Raw genomic sequence first — 9,299 nt, forward strand, 5'->3', positions numbered from 1 at the left:
TTAAAGCTAATTTTTGTTAAAGATTATTTATATCCAACTCTATAACTCGCTTATGGTTGGTCTTACAAAAGAAATGCAAATAACTATTTTGTAGAAAAATTTATCAGCTTTAATTTTGGAGGGAAGATAAAAATTGATAGGAGTAATTGTTTTCGAGGTATAAGCAAAAAACCAAAGTGAAAACTGTTACAGTTACTGAACAAAAATGTAGTTCAGTTTTCAATGTTTGAGACGAAGACAAAAATGCAGCATTTAAAAACGACTCTGAAGACTTCAGCGACTTTTATGTCACCTCCTTTTTCTTCTAATAAAGTATTGGACCCAATAAAATAAGTGTGTTTTAAATCACAAGACATTTTCTGTTAAAGCACTTTTTTTTAAATATTAATAATTTTTAAACTTATATCTCGCTTATGGTTAGTCTTACATGAAAAATGCAAATAACTATTTTGTAGGAAATTTTATCAGCTTTAATTTTAGTGAAAAGATAAAAATTGATATAAGTAACTGTTTTTTAGATATAAGCAAGAAACCAAAAAACTGTTACCTTAATTAAGCGTTTGCATGTTAGCAAATTTAGTACTATTAGTATTATTATTATTAATGTTATTGTTATTAGTATGACGATTAAAGACGACTCTGAAACCTTTAGTGACTTTTATGTCTTCTCCTTTTTCCTCTACTAAAGTGTTAAACACAATTAATTTAGTTTAATATCAGTATTTCAAACATCTTATTTTAAAGCAAATTTTTGTTAAAGATTATTTATATCCAACTCTATAACTCGCTTATGGTTGGTCCTACAAAAAAAATGCATAAAACTATTTTGTAGGAAATTTTATCAGCTTTAATTTTGAAGGAAAAATAAAAATTTATAGGAGTAACTGTTTTCGAGATATAAGCAAAAAACCAAAGTGAAAACTGTAACAGTTACTGAACAAAAATGTAATTCAGTTTTCAATGTTTGAGACGTAGACGAAAATGCAGCATTTAAAAACGACTCTGAAGACTTCAGTGACTTTTAAGTCACCTCCTTTTTCTTCTAATAAAGTATTGGATCCAATAAATTAAGTGTATTTTAAATCACAAGACATTTTTTGTTAAAGCACTTTTTTTTTAAATATTAATTATTTTCAAACTTATATCTCGCTTATGGTTAGTCCTTCATAAAAAATGCAAATAACTATTTTGTAGGAAATTTTATCAGCTTTAATTTTAGTAAAAAGATAAAAATTGATAGGAGTAACTGTTTTTGAGATATAAGCAAGAAACCAAAAAACTGTTACCTTAATTAAGCGCTTGCATATAAGCAAATTTGGTACTATTAGTATTATTATTATTAATGTTATTGTTATTAATATGACGACTAAAAACGACTCTGAAGACTTAGGTGACTTTTATGTCTTTTCCTTTTTCTTCTACTAAGGTGTTAGACCCAATTAATATAGTTTAATTTCGGTTTTTCAAACATTTTATTTTAAAGCAAATTTTTGTTAATGATTATTTGTATCTAACTCTATAACTCGCTTATGGCTGGTCCTCCAAGAAAAATGCAAATAACTATTTTGTAGGAAATTTTATCAGCTTTAATTTTGAAAGAAAGATAAAAATTGATGGGAGTAACTGTTTCAGAGATATAAGCAAAAAACCAATAAGAAAACTGTAACTGTTACTGAACAAAAATGTAATTTAGTTTTCAATGTTTGAGACGAAGACGAAAATGCAGCATTTAAAAACGACTCTGAAGACTTCAGTAACTTTTATGTCACCTCCTTTTTCTTCTAACAAAGTATTGGACCCAATAAATTAAGTGTATTTTAAATCACAAGACATTTTCTGTTAAAGCACTTTTTTTTTAAATATTAATTATTTTCAAACTTATATCTCGCTTATGGTTAGCCCTACATGAAAAATGCAAATAACTATTTTGTAGGAAATTTTATCAGCTTTAATTTTAGTAAAAAGATAAAAATTGATAGGAGTAACTGTTTTCGAGATATAAGCAAGAAACCAAAAAACTGTTACCTTAATAAAGCGCTTGCATATAAGCAAATTTAGTACTATTAGTATTATTATTAATGTTATTGTTATTAATATGACGACCAAAAACGACTCTGAAAACTTTGGTGACTTTTATGTTTTCTCCTTTTTCCTATACTAAAGTGTTAGTCTTAATTAATTTAGTTTAATTTCGATTTTTCAAACATTTTATTTTAAAGCAAATTTTTGTTAAATATTATTTATATCCATCTTTATAACTCGCTTATACTTGGTCCTACAAAAAAAATGCATAAAACTATTTTGTAGGAAATTTTATCAGCTTTAATTTTGAAGGAAAGATAAAAATTTATAGGAGTAACTGTTTTCGAGATATAAGCAAAAAACCAAAGTGAAAACTGTAACAGTTACTGAACAAAAATGTAATTCAGTTTTCAATGTTTGAGACGTAGACGAAAATGCAGCATTTAAAAACGCCTCTGAAGACTTCAGTGACTTTTAAGTCACCTCCTTTTTCTTCTAATAAAGTATTGGATCCAATAAATTAAGTGTATTTTAAATCACAAGACATTTTTTGTTAAAGCACTTTTTTTTTAAATATTAATTATTTTCAAACTTATATCTCGCTTATGGTTAGTCTTTCATAAAAAATGCAAATAACTATTTTGTAGGAAATTTTACCAGCTTTAATTTTAGTAAAAAGATAAAAATTGATAGGAGTAACTGTTTTCGAGATATAAGCAAGAAACCAAAAAACTGTTACCTTAATAAAGCGCTTGCATATAAGCAAATTTAGTACTATTAGTATTATTATTATTAATGTTATTGTTATTAATATGACGACCAAAAACGACTCTGAAAACTTTGGTGACTTTTATGTTTTCTCCTTTTTCCTATACTAAAGTGTTAGACTCAATTAATTTAGTTTAATTTAGGTTTTTCAAACATTTTATTTTAAAGCAAATTTTTGTTAAATTTTATTTATATCCATCTTTATAACTCGCTTATACTTGGTCCTACAAGAAAAATGCAAATAACTATTTTGTAGGAAATTTTATCAGCTTTAATTTTAGTAAGAAAATAAAAATTGATAGAAGGAACTGTTTTCGAGATATAAGCAAGAAACTGTTACTTTAATTAAGCGCTTGCATATAAGCAAATTTAGTAATATTAGTATTATTATTATTAATGTTATTGTTATTAATATGACGACTAAAAACGACTCTCAACACTTTGGTGACTTTTATGTCTTCTCCTTTTTCCTCTATTAAGTGTTAGTCTTAATTAATTTAGTTTAATTTCGGTTTTTCAAACATTTTATTTTAAAGCAAATTTTTGTTAAAGATTATTTATATCCAACTCTATAACTCGCTTATGGTTGGTCCTACAAGAAAAATGCAAATAACTATTTTGTAGGAAATTTTATCAGCTTGAATTTTGAAAAAAAGATAAAAATTGATAGGAGTAACTGTTTTCGAGATATAAGCAAAAAACCAATAAGAAAACTGTAAGTTACTGAACAAAAATGTGATTTAGTTTTCAATGTTTGAGACGAAGACGAAAATGCAGCATTTACTGTCACCTCCTTTTTCTTCTAATAATGTATTGGACCCAATAAATTAAATGTATTTTAAATCACAAGACATTTTCTGTTAAAGCACTTTTTTTTTAAATATTAATTATTTTCAAACATATATCTCGCTTATGGTTAGTCCTACATGAAAAATGCAAATAACTATTTTGTAGGAAATTTTATCAGCTTTAATTATAGTAAAAAGATAAAAACTGATAGGAGTAACTGTTTTCGAGATATAAGCAAGAAACCAAAAAACTGTTACCTTAATTAAGCGTTTGCATCTAAGCAAATTTAGTACTATTAGTATTATTATTATTAATGTTATTGTTATTAATATGACGACTAAAAACGACTCTGAAGACTTTGGTGACTTTTATGTCTTTTTCTTTGTCCTTTACTAAAGTGTTAGACACAATTAATTTAGTTTAATTTCAGTTTTTCAAACATTTTATTTTAAAGCTAATTTTTGTTAAAGATTATTTATATCCAACTCTATAACTCGCTTATGGTTGGTCTTACAAATGAAATGCAAATAACTATTTTGTAGAAAATTTTATCAGCTTTAATTTTAGTGAAAAGATAAAAATTGATATAAGTAACTGTTTTCGAGATATAAGCAAGAAACCAAAAAACTGTTACCTTAATTAAGCGTTTGCATGTAAGCAAATTTAGTACTATTAGTATTATTATTATTAATGTTATTGTTATTAGTATGACGATTAAAGACGACTCTGAAACCTTTAGTGACTTTTATGTCTTCTCCTTTTTCCTCTACTAAAGTGTTAAACACAATTAATTTAGTTTAATTTCAGTATTTCAAACATTTTATTTTAAAGCAAATTTTTGTTAAAGATTATTTATATCCAACTCTATAACTCGATTATGGTTGGTCCTACAAAAAAAATGCATAAAACTATTTTGTAGGAAATTTTATCAGCTTTAATTTTGAAGGAAAGATAAAAATTTATAGGAGTAACTGTTTTCGAGATATAAGCAAAAAACCAAAGTGAAAACTGTAACAGTTACTGAACAAAAATGTAATTCAGTTTTCAATGTTTGAGACGTAGACGAAAATGCAGCATTTAAAAACGACTCTGAAGACTTCAGTGACTTTTAAGTCACCTCCTTTTTCTTCTAATAAAGTATTGGATCCAATAAATTAAGTGTATTTTAAATCACAAGACATTTTTTGTTAAAGCACTTTTTTTTTAAATATTAATTATTTTCAAACTTATATCTCGCTTATGGTTAGTCCTACATAAAAAATGCAAATAACTATTTTGTAGGAAATTTTATCAGCTTTAATTTTAGTAAAAAGATAAAAATTGATAGGAGTAACTGTTTTCGAGATATAAGCAAGAAACCAAAAAAGTGTCACCTTAATTAAGCGTTTGCATACAAGCAAATTTAGTACTATTAGTATTATTATTATTAATGTTATTGTTATTAGTATGACGATTAAAGACGACTCTGAAACCTTTAGTGACTTTTATGTCTTCTCCTTTTTCCTCTACTAAAGTGTTAGACACAATTAATTTAGTTTAATTTCAGTATTTCAAACATTTTATTTTAAAGCAAATTTTTGTTAAATATTATTTATATCCATTTTATAACTCGCTTATACTTGGTCCTACAAGAAAAATGCAAATAACTATTTTGTAGGAAATTTTATCAGCTTTAATTTTAGTAAAAAGATAAAAATTGATAGGAGTAACTGTCTTCGAGTTATAAGCAAGAAACCAAAAAACTGTTACCTTAATAAAGCGTTTGCTTATAAGCAAATTTAGTACTATTAGTATTATTATTATTAATGTTATTGTTATTAATATGACGACCAAAAACGACTCTGAAGACTTTGGTAACTTTTATGTCTTCTCCTTTTTCCTATACTAAAGTGTTAGACTCAATTAATTTAGTTTAATTTAGGTTTTTCAAACATTTTATTTTAAAGCAAATTTTTGTTAAAGATTATTTATATCCAACTCTATAACTCGCTTATGGTTGGTCCTACAAGAAAAATGCAAATAACTATTTTGTAGGAAATTTTATCAGCTTTAATTTTAGTAAAAAGATAAAAATTGATAGGAGTAACTGTTTTCGAGATATAAGCAAGAAACCAAAAAACTGTTACCTTAATAAAGCGTTTGCATATAAGCAAATTTAGTACTATTAGTATTATTATTATTATTAATGTTATTGTTATTAATATGACGACCAAAAACGACTCTAAAGACTTTGGTGACTTTTATGTCTTCCCCTTTTTCCTCCACTAAAATGTTAGTCTTAATTAATTTAGTTTAATTTCGGTTTTTCAAACATTTTATTTTAAAGCAAATTTTTGTTAAGGATTATTTATATCCAACTCTATAACTCGCTTATGGTTGGTCCTACAAGAAAAATGCAAGTAACTATTTTGTAGAAAATTTTATCGGCTTGAATTTCGAAAAGAAGATAAAAATTGATAGGAGTAACTGTTTTCGAGATATAAGCAAAAAACCAATAAGAAAACTGTAACTGTCACTGAACAAAAATGTAATTCAGTTTTCAATGTTTGAGACAAAGACGAAAATGCAGCATTTAAAATCGACTCTGAAGACTTCAGTGACTTTTATGTCACCTCCTTTTTCTTCTAATAAAGTATTGGACCCATTAAATTAAGTGTATTTTAAATCACAAGACATTTTCTGTTAAAGCACTTTTTTTTTAAATATTAATTATTTTCAAACTTACATCTCGCTTATGGTTAGTCCTACATAAAAAATGCAAATTACTATTTTGTAGGAAATTTTATCAGCTTTAATTTTAGTAAAAAGATAAAAATTAATTGGAGTAACTGTTTTCGAGATATAAGCAAGAAACCAAAAAACTGTTACCTTAATTAAGCTCTTGCATATAAGCAAATTTAGTACTAAAAACAACTCTGAAGACTTTGGTGACTTTTATGTCTTCTCCTTTTTCCTCTACTAAAGTGTTAGACCCAATTAATTTGGTTTAATATCGGTTTTTCAAACATTTTATTTTAAAGCAAATTTTTGTTAAAGATTATTTATATCCAACTCTATAACTCGCTTATGGTTGGTCCTACAAAAAAATGCAAATAACTATTTTGTAGGAAATTTTATCAGCTTTAATTTAGAAAAAGAGATAAAAATTGATAGGAGTAACTGTTTTCGAGATATAAGCAAGAAACCAAAAAACTGTTACCTTAATAAAGCGCTTGCATATAAGCAAATTTAGTACTATTAGTATTATTATTAATGTTATTGTTATTAATATGACGATTAAAAACGACTCTGAAGACTTTGGTGACTTTTACGTCTCCTCCTTTTTCCTCTACTAAAGTGTTAGACCCAATTAATTTAGTTTAATTTCGGTTTTTCAAACATTTTATTTTAAAGCAAATTTTTGTTAAAGATTATTTATATCCAAGTCTATAACTCGCTTATGGTTGGTCCTACAAAAAAAATGCTAAAAACTATTTTGTAGAAAATTTTATCAGCTTTAATTTTGAAGGAAAGATAAAAATTTATAGGAGTAACTGTTTTCGAGATATAAGCAAAAAACCAAAGTGAAAACTGTAACAGTTACTGAACAAAAATGTAATTCAGTTTTCAATGTTTGAGACGTAGACGAAAATGCAGCATTTAAAAACGACTCGGAAGACTTCAGTGACTTTTAAGTCACCTCCTTTTTTTTCTAATAAAGTATTGGACCCAATAAATTAAGTGTATTTTAAATCACAAGACATTTTTTGTTAAAGCACTTTTTTTTTAAATATTGATTATTTTCAAACTTATATCTCGCTTATACTTGGTCCTACAAGAAAAATGCAAATAACTATTTTGTAGGAAATTTTATCAGCATTAATTTTAGTAAAAAAATAAAAATTGATAGGAGTAACTGTTTTCGAGATATAAGCAAGAAACCAAAAAACTGTTACCTTAATAAAGCGCTTGCATATAAGCAAATTTAGTACTATTAGTATTATTATTATTAATGTTATTGTTATTAATATGACGATTAAAAACGACTCTGAAGACTTTGGTGACTTTTACGTCTCCTCCTTTTTCCTCTACTAAAGTGTTAGACCCAATTAATTTAGTTTAATTTAGGTTTTTCAAACATTTTATTCTAAAGCAAATTTTTGTTAAAGATTATTTATATCCAACTCTATAACGCGCTTATTGTTGGTCCTACAAGAAAAATGCAAATAACTATTTTGTAGGAAATTTTATCAGCTTGAATTTTGAAAAAAAGATAAAAATTGATAGGAGTAACTGTTTTCGAGATATAAGCAAAAAACCAATAAGAAAACTGTAACTGTTACTGAACAAAAATGTAATTCAGTTTTCAATGTTTGAGACCAAGACGAAAATGCAGCATTTAAAATCGACTCTGAAGACTTCAGTGACTTTTATGTCACCTCCTTTTTCTTCTAATAAAGTATTGGACCCATTAAATTAAGTGTATTTTAAATCACAAGACATTTTCTGTTAAAGCACTTTTTTTTAAATATTAATTATTTTCAAACTTACATCTCGCTTATGGTTAGTCCTACATGAAAAAAGCAAATTACTATTTTGTAGGAAATTTTATCAGCTTTAATTTTAATAAAAAGATAAAAATTAATAGGAGTAACTGTTTTCGAGATATAAGCAAGAAACCAAAAAACTGTTACCTTAATTAAGCGCTTGCATATAAGCAAATTTAGTACTAAAAACAACTCTAAAGACTTTGGTGACTTTTATGTCTTCTCCTTTTTCCTCTACTAAAGTGTTAGACCCAATTAATTTGGTTTAATATCGGTTTATCAAACATTTTATTTTAAAGCAAATTTTTGTTAAAGATTATTTATATCCAACTCTATAACTCGCTTATGGTTGGTCCTACAAAAAAATGCAAATTACTGTATTGTAGGAAATTTTATCAGCTTTAATTTAGAAAAAGAGATAAAAATTGATAGGAGTAACTGTTTTCGAGATATAAGCAAGAAACCAAAAAACTGTTACCTTAATAAAGCGCTTGCATATAAGCAAATTTAGTACTATTAGTATTATTATTATTAATGTTATTGTTATTAATATGACGATTAAAAACGACTCTGAATACTTTGGTGACTTTTACGTCTCCTCCTTTTTCCTCTACTAAAGTGTTAGACCCAATTAATTTAGTTTAATTTCGGTTTTTCAAACATTTTATTTTAAAGCAAATTTTTGTTAAAGATTCTTTATATTCAACTCTATAACTCGCTTATGGTTGGTCCTACAAAAAAAATGCATAAAACTATTTTGGAGGAAATTTTATCAGCTTTAATTTTGAAGGAAAGATAAAAATTTATAGGAGTAACTGTTTTCGAGATATAAGCAAAAAACCAAAGTGAAAACTGTAACAGTTACTGAACAAAAATGTAATTCAGTTTTCAATGTTTGAGACGTAGACGAAAATGCAGCATTTAAAAACGACTCTGAAGACTTCAGTGACTTTTAAGTCACCTCCTTTTTCTTCTAATAAAGTATTGGATCCAATAAATTAAGTGTATTTTAAATCACAAGACATTTTTTGTTAAAGCACTTTTTTTTTAAATATTGATTATTTTCAAACTTATATCTCGCTTATGGTTAGTCCTACATGAAAAATGCAAAAAACTATTTTGTAGGAAATTTTATCGGCTTTAATTTTAGTAAAAAAATAAAAATTGAAAGGAGTAACTGTTTTCGAGATATAA

The sequence above is a fragment of the Tribolium castaneum genome, chromosome 4 (genome assembly GCF_031307605.1).
Source record: "Tribolium castaneum strain GA2 chromosome 4, icTriCast1.1, whole genome shotgun sequence".
Taxonomy (NCBI): Eukaryota; Metazoa; Arthropoda; class Insecta; order Coleoptera; family Tenebrionidae; genus Tribolium; species Tribolium castaneum.